Source organism: Malurus melanocephalus, unplaced genomic scaffold (assembly GCF_030028575.1).
Source record: "Malurus melanocephalus ecotype Western Australia unplaced genomic scaffold, MMel_1.1 scaffold_27, whole genome shotgun sequence".
Taxonomy (NCBI): Eukaryota; Metazoa; Chordata; class Aves; order Passeriformes; family Maluridae; genus Malurus; species Malurus melanocephalus.
The window spans coordinates 481491-495111 of NW_026623259.1; positions in this window are offsets into that span (position 1 = coordinate 481491).

Here is a 13621-nt window from a genome sequence, read left to right on the forward strand (position 1 = left end):
TCTCAAGGTCATCCAGTCCAACTGTCCTGCAAGAGTAGGGACATCTTCAGTTATATCAGTCCAGCCTGATCTTCAGTGTTTCCAGGAATGGAACATCCACCACCAATTTGGACAACATGTTCCAGTGTTTTACCACCTTCATTGTGCAAATCTTGTTCTTTATGTATAGTCTAAATTAAACCCCATCTTACTTAATARGCCCCCTTTAAGTACTGGAAGGTCACAAATGCCATTTTCTTATTTTAGAATGTTACTTAACATTATGCCAGCTGGAGTTTTAAATATTTCTTCAGAAACTAGATCAAGAAACCAATGCACCTTGTGATGAATAAATTAAGACTGCAGAGCTGCCACACTGCCACATGCACTGTCACCCAACTGAATGTATGCACAGATGCACCACCAGAGCTGAGCGAACAGTCTAAACACATCTCTATAAATAAATATCTGAAAACCAAGTTACGAGTTCATGACACATTCAYATCTAAATGAAGACAGGCTATTAACTTGCACATTTGGTCTAGAGGGATGACAATAAATTTCCAGTGGTGTATTCGATGATGGCAATGAGCACTTGCCATTTGCCTTCCACTGTGCTCTCTAAACCCGAGGCAAGCACAGCAATGCATGAGTTACTCAACTAGCAATGTCCAGATAACCACTACTTTGTTACAAAACACTCACAGGCTCTGCACTTAGGAAATGTTTGGCAATCCCATTTGAAAATTGTTTTGAATAATGAGCATATCTGAGGATATCACAATGTGTCTGCACACATTTCTCAAACAGAGGAAGAAGTGAAAGGCAGCTGTTTATACGTGATGGATTAAACAAGGAAAGTGTAAGGATTTAACTTGCCTGGTGATGTGTATGTCTGYAAACTCTTAGGTATGTTTCCACTGCTGACTTTGTGCCCTGATACGCTTATTATAGGATTTGACCGTTTTTTCCTGTCCTTAAGGCAGGCATGTGTAATCTTCTTTCTGAATTGGTTCTGGACTGATAAAGCTTCCTGAGCAGTGCATGAGGATAAAACAAAATAAGAACATGYTTACCTTCGTAGCTCAAAATTGCAACAGATGAGACGCTCCTGCCTGGAGAACAACAATGGCAATGAAAGAGAGGTATAGATGGGGGTTAAACACTTTGAGTGAGAGTTGACCCTACTGCCTCAAATAAAATTGGGGCCCTTTTCTTTCTCAGTCTTGCCCCTACTCTTCCATTCACCCACTGAGAAGGGATTTTCACTATGTAGCACAAGTGTATGTATGACCTTGAGGCCAAGAATTGCTTTTCCTTAGACTGATGAGTCACCCATCTTGCAGTTGCAGAATAAGTCAGACAGRTGCTGATAAGCCCCTGCCTTCCTCCCACAAATCTCTTAGTACCCAGAAGGACAGGCAAGTTGATTGGAAAAGTGGTATGGAGCAAAAGCTGCCTTTATGGCTGCAGAAAAAAGAGCAGACCAGTCCAAGTGCTACCAAGAACTGCCTTCTTGGAGAGGGCACAGGGTCTGAGATTTGGAAATGATCCCATTAACAGTGGTGTAACCCAAGTGCTCAGAACTGGATGGCCTCTTGACCATGAAGATGAACCTGACCATGGGCATAATCTGCCTGAGGGCCCCCCCGCTCTGTGCAGAGTGGCCTGTGTTAGGTGTGTTTGGGGATTGCCCTTTCTGGGCARGGGAGATCACCTGACTGCTGACACCTAGCCAAGCTGCCTTGGTGAAAAGTGTCCTGCCCTCCTCTCCTGGTCTCCAGAGGCCAGTGGCTGATGTGTAGATGTTTGTGATTCAGRTCCCAGGGGTACTGAATTGTCTTCTGGTGACATCCTCATCTCACTGGCACAGGGACACTGAGCCAGTATCTTAGGGGCCACAGTTGGTGCCTAAACATAGGCATTGATCTCCTACTGCTCTGTCTCTTCTAATCCCCAGCTGCCATTAGTCACGTCTTAACGCATATAYAGTGATCTTAAAAAGAAAACAGTACTATGTAGACTTGAGAAAAAAGAAATCAGGCTGAAAACCCTTTGTAACTAACACTCCCACAGAGAGGTAAGAACAAAAGAAGAAAGGCCAAGACAAAATATCTTCAAGTGGTGCCAGGGAGATGGAGGAGGGAGTCACATGTCTATTTTTTTTATTGCCAAGCAACCAGGAAAAAACCCATATGATATATCACTGGTATAAAGGATTTTGGCTTTTTAGCTTTTCTGTTTTGCTTTGAATATAAAACCTACAAAGTAGCAATACATTTGCAGGAAACTTGAAAGCTGTGGCATAGACCTACAGAAGAAATAGGTAATTTAGGAAGGTACTTTTAAAAAACCTTGGTAAAAAGGTTAAGAAAATTACTTATTGGGCAAGAGAAAAGAGATGAATATACAAAGAGTGGAAATCATCAGAAAGAGGCAGACAACCCTTTGAGTTAATCATCTACAAAATCATCTACAAAATCATCCACTAATATAATCCAGATTTTTCTCCCATCAAACAGTGTTGGTGACATTCCACCCTGTACAGCTCAGAAAAACCCTAGATTGCAATCACTGTAAGAGGAAGAGCTGCCTTGTACCAAGATTGTGTTTGACCTCCTCTATTTCTTTCTCTCTGTTTTTCATTGATAGTTAGTGTATGACAAGAGAATAAATTACCTGCATGAGCTCAATAGTAGATATATGGGTTTTTCTCTCCATAGTGTGTCATGTCAATGCATARTTTGTGTAACATAATATGCTTTATTTATTAGTCCTGAAACCTGGACCTGGAGTATGTATATGCATCAATGCGTTTCTTTTGCACGTCTGTGCAACATAAGAAGATTAAATGTATTTACATAGGACATGTCTCATGTCTGAACTATTCTTCAACCTTKCCAATGACAGAGACTACCCAGACAGTGTTTACCAGACAGTATTTTTCCAGGCTTCACAGCCCCTCAGATACTGTTTTTGCCCCAAAGTGTAACTTGAGTCATCAATTGCAGCTTTGTAATTGCCACCACACAGGGCAGTTTATATATCCATCTTTGCAATTGTTATTATGTTCTTCTACAGCTGAGCTGTATTTTCTTCCTTTTATCTCACACATCAAACTTTCTAATTATTCTCATTGCTTGCCTTGAGTGAGACTACTTTCTTGAAGAGTAAGACCTGTTGCAAGGGAGTTGAACTGCCCAATTAAGGACTTTTCAAAGCAGAAGACAATATTACTCCTTGCTTTGTGCMGCTTCTGTGCCAGTTCCACATTCTCAATATGTTGCTTGCCCACTTCGCAACAATGACATTWTTTCTGATATACATCTGCTGTCCATGATGAGCTATTAAATGGTATCTTTAAACTGCAGAATGTAACAGAAGGGATGACTACCAAGAAGAGTAATCCTCACAGCTAACTTGGAGAACTTGGCATAGTAGTCACGAAGACTTGAGGAATACATTGTGACCGCGAATTTCAAGTGTGTCAGGAGAGAAAGTCAATCAAAGAAACTGATATTAAGCTTTGTTCTGCCTTGGATTATGACACTTTGAGCTATTAAGGCTTTTGATTTTGATTTTAACATTAAAATTATTGAAATAAGGTGAGGTAGGTTAAAAAAAATTATCCATGTTTCTTATTTCAGTAGATATTTTACGGGATATAAAGGCAGACAAAATCAATGGCAATAGAGGTGATTTTTCCAGAACTCTTTGAATATGAATCCACCAAATCATTGCACTTGATTTTTCTAAAACCAGAGAAGAACTCACTATTTTTGTCTCAGTTTTTCCTTATGCTTTAATTTGTTTTGCCTTCTGCTCTCTTCTGAAGCAGGTCCCCAGTTAGTCTTGCCTTTACTGTGCTGTCACCCTCTGATCCTCTGGCTGTGAAGATCTTTTCCAGTAAACACCTCAGTTGCTTTTATGCTCTTTCTCTCCTCAACCTGCAATCCTTCTCCAGTCAAGCTTTTTCTTCTTCTCCGAGCCATCCATACTACTGACTTTATAGCTGTTCAAGATCTCCCCCAGCTTGCTCTCACACAGCTGCAATCCCTCTGCCCAGCTTCCACTGCCTTTGAGGCCATGGGATCATCTGCCATGCTACCTTCCATGTCGGACGTAGGGATTTCCTGTCTCTGTTCCTGGGCTGGAAGACAGATTTTGATGAAGTCAGTGTGTCCATGCACTTTCCATTGCCACATACATTCTTCTTCAAAGCAGCAACAATGAATGGCAAAAAGCTAAATAAGATGCTAATTTGGTGAAAAGTTCCTTTCCTACAATATATGTAACACTAAGATCATAAGGTGGGAAGGAAGAGGGATGCTTAACTGTAGCTGTGGCATCATTCTTAGAAGCCTGAACAACAGGGTAAAGAAATTGGTCCCATGGCTGCACTTTCTTGGCTCAGTGTCTCTGAAAATCATTCCAAACAGTAGTGTTTTCCTACAAGCTATACCCCTGAAAGCAAACAGAATGCTGCTAAGTGTCAGTAATGTCACATGAGAGGACCTGACACTAAGAAAAGAACTGGCCAGCAYATGTTATAAATAATATCTCTGGAAGTAAGGAAAAGGCTCAAGGACCAACAATTCAGAAAATTGATTTTTAAGCACTCCTGGAAAGCCCAAAGATAAAAAGGTAAGAAAGATTCATTACTTTGGATATATCACTAAAAAGGTAAAAATAACAGACACARCTGCATTTGCAGTGCAGTCATTCCCACCCCAGAGGCTGTTTGCACATATACATTCCCTGAGAGGTTGCAGAGGCAGCTTGCCATAGAGTTAGCTGTTGCTCAACAGCTGTGCCTTTGCTGACACAGATTAAGTGATTTGGAACAGGAGAGAGTCTGATTCACAARAAGTCTGATGCATTTGAATTTTGCAAAGCAGGACCATTAAAAACTCATTCATGAAGAAAGATTATCAATCTCTGTTGTGGTGATGGTAACAAGGCTGAAAGGAGATTGTAAGTCTAGAAGTATAAGAAGATCCTACTGAAGAAGAGAGAAATGGTGAAAAAGATTTCTWGGGGTATCTCATATGTATGGGATATATAAGTTATAATATTTGCATTATAAACCATGTACTTTCCTCAAACATGTTTCAGACAGGGCATATTCAATATATATTGATTTGCGATTGTCCTGTGCATGACCAGGAGTTGCACTTGATGATCCTTGTGGGTGCTTTCAGACTCAGGATATTACATGTTTCTATGATCCTAATCCCAATCAGCACCTAGATGATAGAACYGAAAATATATTGTCTTGAGACCTTTGTCAGACAAAAGATTGTGTTCAAACTTATGCAACATGCACATCTGAGGCCCAATATAGCAAACAGACAGCATGGTGACTTGAGTAAGAGCACATATAACAAAAGCTCAAAATGTACCTGCTTTTGSACTGGAAGTCTAAGTCAAAATAACTGCCTAATCAACAGTATACAGTACTTTCACTGTATTGCAATAATTTAGTCAGGTGTATTATTCAAACCTTTATGTCATGTCTCATTTTCATTTCAGCCCCCAGCTCTTTGGCCATGTTAGGCCCTCTACTTTCACTTTTTAATCAGCTTGCTCCTGAAGTTTCATCATTCTTGTTAGTCAGACTCTAGATATTTTGASAAGTGTCATTGTCATGAATGAAACATTTTCATTCATTTTTTTTTGTCCTGCCTCCATTTTCTGCAATGCTTCCTATTGTGCAATTTCATTTCAAGGCAGAGATTTAAAATTATGAAAAGGCAAACAACATGGTCGTTAATTTAGAAATTAAACCTAAAAATGACTRTTTTGCTCATTCTGCCTTTCCAAATACATTTTAATTCCTCCACAGGCAAAGAAGGCACAGTTCTAGGCCTTCCTATTTTAACCTTAAAGTGGGTTTTATGGTCAAGGAAAATTTATTCTATATTTTACAACTCCAAAAATTAAACACGCTCCAGTGAAATGACAGCACCTTTCACAAAATCAGGTAACAAGTTTGGCATGAAAGCTTCAAAGAACAGAAAACACCTCTAGAGCCACAGGTATAAAACAGATGCAAATGCTTGGAAGTAGGATGTGTTTCTTGTTACCTATAGCCATAGTGCACAAGTGTGGAAAAATTACTTTATCAGGCATTGTGCAGTAGACAAAACTACTCTAAGTGATCTTTCTTCACGGCTTTGCTGGTCTGAATTTTCAATACAATTAATGAGTTTTGATCAGAGGTCATACTTTGGCATATGAAATAGCTGGGATTTGCATTTCAGTTCACTGCTACACTGATGAAAGCAAGGAGGCTTGCATGGTTTTGTGTTTGCTTATTTGGGATTTCACCTGTGCTTTGTAGGTAATGGATGTCACTTCCCAAGACACAAATWTCCTTCATTACCCAGAGACTGGTTCCCCATTAATGTTCATTTTTAAAAACTGTGAAAACTTGCTATAATATTAGCTGAAATCTACTTTTTCACTTTCCTTTTGGCCTGTAATACTGCAGAAAGCATATTGGCAATGTGATTTGGAAAGTATTTCTTATATGCTGCCTAACAAAGTGCTCAGCTTCTGTTAACATTAAACCTTTATTTCTGACCAACTTACATTATTGGACACTGCAGCTCTTCATCACCTCTAGAAACTGTGTATCTAGTTTTTATCTTCCTTTTGGCTAAATGAAAAGTATCTGCTTCTTTATTTGCCCATAGCAGACTATTTGCTGTGTAGTTTTGATCTGTTGACAATTTTGTGTAGCAGAAAAAGAGTACAGGGAAGCAAACCCATAAAAATTGTGTATAACCTAGTCAGCAAAAAGTAGTTTTTAGACTATAAGATTTCCCTGTATGAATTTTTTACTCCTGATCTGACTAGAGGTTATGGTTGGCAGGAAACAAGTGATGCATTAGACAAGCTGCTGAGAGCAAACCTTGGGGTAAAGAGTGAAGAGGCAATTTATCACACCTAGTGGAGGTCCTGCCCTCAGCCAGAGAGCTGCGAGGCCTGGAAATGAAAAACTCAGAGAATCACTCTAAAATAATAACCAGTAATAACGCAACAAAAAAGAAGGGACTAGAATGTACAGGCTTCGGGAAAGAAACACATGGAAACTGCATGAGAGTGCTTTGAGGCCATCCTGAGCAACAGTTGAGATAGCAGAATATATATAACCTATTTTGAGACCTGTTTTCTCAAGAAATAATACTTGGAGACAGTTGGCTGGTTTTAATTGCTCTTGTAATTACACCTGGAGGGAACAGAACTGCAGGCACTGAAAATAACTCAGCCCTGCCAAGGTAATCACTGTTAGTGCTGCTCTGTGGRTTAGTTAATCAGGTGACTGTGTGTAGGTGTATGTTGGTGAGGGGGTGTAAGCTCTGATGAGAGGCATACTCAGAGGTTATTCTGTAATGTCTGCAGGATAGACTGGACAATGCTGCTGTCCTGGGCATCCCTTCATACCAGCATAGACACTTGCAGTTCTATTTGTAGAATACCCAGAGGCTAYTCATAGTTTGTCTTTACATGCCAGGACTGAGGCATAGTGAAAAGTCTGGTGTGCTTCCTGATCTGTCAGCATGTCAGGAGGACTTTTTCACTTTGAGCACCTYACACATCCACCACTGCATTGGGTGACATCAGGATTCATCCAAGTAATAGCACTGAAGTCATTGTAGGAAATGCTGAGGTTTCTACTGCCTCTAGGTAGCCCCTAGGTGTGTACTGTGGTATTTACCTGAGTTTTCTCATTCAGGATTGTCAAAAGTCACCTCTAGCCCATGTCCAGCTGCACTCTTTGCACCRCTATGATGTTGCATCAACACAAGGTAATTCCTTCTTGCTGCTCAGAATGGAAAGGAGCCTGAGTGTGCTGACATGAACAATTCCTTTCTAGGAATGCCTCAGAGTGACTCCCCTGTGCATTATCCCCTGAGCCAYGTGAAACTTCAGAGAGGCATTTGACAGCCAGTCACTGTGGTATTTCCAGACTGTGGGAAATTATGAAGCTAACAGTAGTAGTGGTCTGTACTAACAATTATGGAAACAAGWCCCTCCTTTTCATTCCCTGATGCTGTGGAACTCATCTTGGAAAAAGCCTGATGTCCAGATGGGATAGAGATTTGTTGGAACTGGGGCTAAATAAGGATTGGCCTGTTTTTGAAAAAGGTAGAGGAATAAGAAATATTACTGACCTGATAATTGTGATAGCTACTAGTTGTTACAAGACTTCTTCCATAGATATTTTGTAGGATTTTGACTAAAGCAGATAGTCTGCAATTACAGTAATTTGCCTGCCTCCATACCTGGAAGCAGCAGATTCCCACTAAACTGGGACTCCAACTGATTTGCTTCCTCTTGCAGAATTCAGTTGCGTTAGAAACAAATGTGTTCTGAAACTGTCAGCTTTGAAGGAAAAATTTCCAGTATTATTCTTCATTACAAGCCATTCCAATTCATCATCATTTCAAAATTACCTTTTAGAGAAGGTTACTTTTCTGAGCATAATTAAAGCCTTTGACACMATTTTCCACAGTAGTGTCTGTCCCTAGAGACACTGTCTACTCATGRTTTGGATGGGTGTACTTTCACTGGATAAAAAAAAATGGCGGATGTTTGGGCCCAGAGTGTGGTGGGGAATGGAGTGAAATCCACACTAGCGCTGCTCCCTGGGGTTCRGTATTGGAACCAGTTCTGTTTATGATCTTTATCAATGATTGGGAAGAGGCGATTGAGGGCACCCTTAGACAGCCTGCAGATTACTCTAAGCTGGGCTGGAGCATTGGTCTACTGGAGGGTAGAAAGGCTCTGCAGAGAGACTTGGACAGGTGGGATTCACCCAGATGATATTTACAGTATTCAATATGTGATTATCAGATGAGCTGAAGCCAATTGCACGAGGTTCAATAAGACTAAGTGCCAGTCCTGCTCTTGGGTCACAACAACCCCATGAATTGCTACAGGCTTGGAAATGAGTGACTGGAAAATGACCCAGTGGGAAGGAACCTAGGAATCCTGGTCAACAGTGGCTGAACATGAGCCAGCATATGTCCAGGTGGCTWAAAAGGCCAATGGCATCCTGATTTGGATCAGAAAGAGTGTAGCCAGCAGGACCAGGGCAATGATCATCCCACTGTACCTGGCACTGGTGAGGCTGCACCTCGAATCCYGTGTTCAGTTCTGGTCAYCTCATTGTAAGAAAAACATTGAGGTGCTAGAGCAGGTCCAGAGAAAGAGAATTAAGCTAGGGATGGGTCTGGAGGAGGCCTCATGAGGAGCAACTGAGGGAACTGTGGGTGTTTCTCCTGGAAAAGAGGAGGCTGAGGGCAAACCCTATCACTCTCTACAATTACCTGAAAGGAGGTTGTGGCCAGTTGGGGGTCAGTCTTTTCTCCAAAGTAACAAGCAATAGGACCAGAGGAAATGGCCTCGAGCTGCACCAGGGGCAGTTTAGACRGGATATTAGGAAAAAGCTTTTCACAGAAAGTATTGTCAAGCATTGGAACAGCCTGCCCAGGGAAGTGGCSGAGTCACCATCCAGAGWGGTATTTAAAAGATGTAACTGTGGCACTTAAGGACTTAATGGTTTAGTGGTAGACTTGGCAGGGTTGGGTAAATGATTGAACTTATGATCTTAAAGGTTTTTKTCCAACCTAAATGATTCTATAATTTCAAAAATATGCAAACATTAACATGCAGTTCTTGCAGACTGTTAGATCTACTTCCCAAGCTGTGAGTCCTAAGAAGCTGAAATTGAAGCAGAACACTGTTCCACTGCGATGATTCATGTTGTGCATAAATTTCCTCCAGAAAGGATTTCAAAATTTTTGAAGGGAGGAAGTGTTTCTAATTCAGAAATAAGTAAAATTTCAGAATTTCAATTTTATCCATATGTCAGCCTTTGTTGTCTTGCTACAGTATGTATCTCAGATGTGAAGCACAAATGTGCACTTAAATGGAATAGGAGCCACAAGATAGTCCCTTTCTAATGTACAACAAAGACTGATGGTGTGACYTCTTCACTAGCTATCTAGTGGTTCATCTCAGTAATTCCCTGATTGGCCACATCACACAAAACAGATCTTCATGCAACCTGTCATGACTATCAGTGCAAAAATAATCTTAAGGAACAAGAATAGCATGAATGAGAGCATCTTGGTCCATAAAGTGCAGCAGCCTGAGCTGCACAATACGTTTTGCAATGCAGACTAAACTGTTCTTAAGTTTCCTTAAGAATCACAGAGAAAAAGTTATATTTGATTCCTTCATGCCAAGCATAAATAGCAAAGCACAACATCCAAGCCAATATTTGTAAGCCCCATACAACAATGTCATGTTAAACAAGGAAAAATGTACCTGCCTGATCTATCAAATGCCATGTATTGAAGTGTAAGCCTTATGAAGATTTTCACTGGGAAGTTTGCATTTACAGCAGTTCTAAAGAAATCAGAAAGGTGTCCTCAGAAAAGAATTAGGTTCCTGGTCCTCATTCTGATTCCATCTGGATGCTGCACATATTGTGTCATTGTCTCTCTGTATGTTTATTTCTATGATTATCAAGCATGAACTAGATCTCTATAAGCCTTTGTACAAAAATCAGGTTGGACTAAGAACAATACCTTAAATAACGTTTCATTTATTTTATATTCAGGATGGAGTCTGAGCAGGAGGCTGCAGTTAATGACTGCTTTAATAGGTTTAGCACAAACAGGGCATGTGTACTTTCCTCTCCATTTGTAGAGCATCTGGTAGCAAAATTATCTGACCTTCTGTGATTCCTGTGCATTGTCAGTGAGCACAGTATCAGTCAGTCACTTCTCTTATGCCTTCTGAAGCCAAACAGATCTACTTATTTGCTTTAATGTAGAAGGCAGAAGGTAACAATAAGATGATATTCACAATATTCATTACTTGATCAGATTTATGCAAACTTTGGATATAAGTTTAATGTATGATGCTTCTTTCAAGCAGAAATATGGTATGAGAAGGCATTATTCTTCCATGAGAATCTGAGATTGTTTCTCAGCAACAATAACATAATACAGTAGACAGTAGTTCTGTAGCCATTCTTAAAGAAATTTCTTCATCTAAAATTTTAACCAGAACAACAAACATTTCATAGAACAAACAATTTCTCTGTAAATCACTTTGAAATCTGATGTCTTGGCTCCATTGAAATCTCCTGGGGGAAATCAAGAAATAGGTTTTCTTATGCGTATTTCTAATATACATGCATATCAGTCAGGTAAGCAAATGATCCCAARTCATTCTAGCCATGTAAAACCACAAAGTAACTGGATGACTAATTTTCACTAGAAGTGGTAAAAAGCATTACAGTGAAAAAAAAAAAAAATTAAGTGTGCCTGGCTTCCAGGAAAATTTAAATACTAATGTGTTTACAGGGCAGGTAGTATTCACAGACTTGCTCTTGGGAGCACTTAAGCGAACTCAGCGTTTGTCTCCAGCCCTTTTCTTGGCGATTTTTAGTATGGAGGTGAGGAAGACCCTAAGCAGCTGCTGTACCCTGAGGTTAGGTCTGCTTTGAGGAGTGGTTCTGACTAGGTGATCTCTGAGGTCCCTTCTAACCTGAATTATTCTGTGTCTCTAATCACAACCTGCTTGGCAGGTCTCCAGTCTCCCAGCTACCTAAGCACTCTGCAGATACCAATATCTTGATCACTTTTTGGAGCTGTGCCACCATTCCCTTTGCCTTTCTCACAGCCCCAACACTACCCACTCCTACACACTGAGCAGTACATTTCCAAATCAGAGACCTGTGTTCAGACAGCAGTGTCCTCTGTCTCAAATCCAGGTGCAGGCTGAGGCTGTAACTCCSTTGTCACCAAGATGGCCTCAAGGCCACATGAAGCTGCCATCACYACAGGCTTGAGAGCAGGCTGTTGTCTCTGTGGTGGCATCTGGAGGGAYCAGGTGTGCACAATGGTGGAGAAAATGCTCCCATGTTTCTGGGGATCTCACAGAAGCTGATTTAAAGCATTCAGTGGAGATGCCTCATCTAAGAGGTTTGCCTCTGCCTTCCCTCTATGTTTGGTGGAGGACTATGGCTATGTGCTTGGGGTTTCAGGGACTGATTCAAGATCTGTCATGCCCCAGCCAGCAATTGGAGAATGGCGCTATAATGATATCCCTTCCCTTCAAGAYAGCTTCCTCTGCAAGGACAAACCCCAAATGCTTATGTGCATGGTGGCTTCTTGATGTGCCAGCAAGTGGTTCCTGTCCAGCTTGAAGGCTTTTCAGAGGGCAGTCATCAGCAGAAGCTGCCTTGTCTGCAGCTGCTTTCACAATCCACAGCACAGACTTATAATGTCAAAAAGTGTGAAGGTTATTTTAAGAGGTGAAGAAACTCATATTATCTGCAGTGATAAGGTTTTTATTAATTAATGTTTACTTCAGACCTCAAATGCTAGAACAGAATAAGGAAGTAAAGGGTAAAAGCAGAAAAATCACAGATTAATAAGCAAATCAAAGAAGCAAATACATGAAAGACTGGGGCTGGGACCAAAAGGAGCCAAAAAATACACTGAGTTACTCACACCATCTCCTTTAAGCAGGATCTTGCACATTAATCCCTGTAGACTTTTATCAGACAGCATATAATTCCCACAGTGATAATAAGCCACCTCACCTGACAGCTTGCTATGCTTGACTCCCTATTCTCTCAGGTCAGCTACCAAAAGTGGGAGCAAAACTGAAAATCTGGGGGTCCAGTAAAATTGGGCCTAGTGCAGCTGGTTTTGGAAGGATGAAGACCAGCATGAGCATCAGTGCTGCCCAGCCTTGAAACTGGGCAGGTGATGCAGCTCCCCGGGTGCCAGATGTGCAGCCACGCACTGCCCACACTTCTCCCCACACTGCTGCCAGAGACAAACATCCTCTGCTGCATCCCAAAACTGCTGGCATGGCTGCACAGGTACTGTGTAGCTCAAGGCTGGGTTAGGTGCCAACAGCTTCTGTGTTGTCCTGAGGAAAACTAGAGGCAGAAAAACCACTAGTCATCATCAGAACAAGCCTGCTGCCCTCCCCATGCCTTGTGGGAGCTGCACTGTGGTGCCCTGGGGACATTTTAAGATGCTTTTATGGAGGTGGTTTCTAGTCTTTAGTTCATAGGAGTCTTGTGCATTCAGTCTCCTGTGAGCTGGCAACCATTCACCTTTTCAAGGAGCAGTTAGATCCTCAGGGATCAGTSTGTTATTACACTGCTAGCTATTGTTATTATTACTTAATATTCTAATTGTTAGTGTGACGCTTTAACCTGATGAAAGTGGGATTTCCAAATAAAACCTGCAAACAGTGAATCTATTGAAAAGTGTGTTGCATAAAAATGAATCCCACTTCAAAGACCTTACTCAGATTAATACTTCTATGGCTTAGAGCAGAATTTAGTCCCATGTTATTATCTCTGGAGGAAGATTAAGGCTCAAGATGCAATTAGTTTCAGTTTAGTGAAAAGGCCAGGATAGAACAAGTATTCTGGTAGAGTATTTGCCATAGGAGACCAAGGAACTATAGACCTTTTCTGYTGGCGTTTGAATTATATATGTCTCCAAGTTTTCTCTAAGCCTTTAACAAACCAGTCATTAGATAAACAGTGCCTTTGTATTTCAAGGTTTTTGTTGGGTTTTTTTTCATGTTTTTT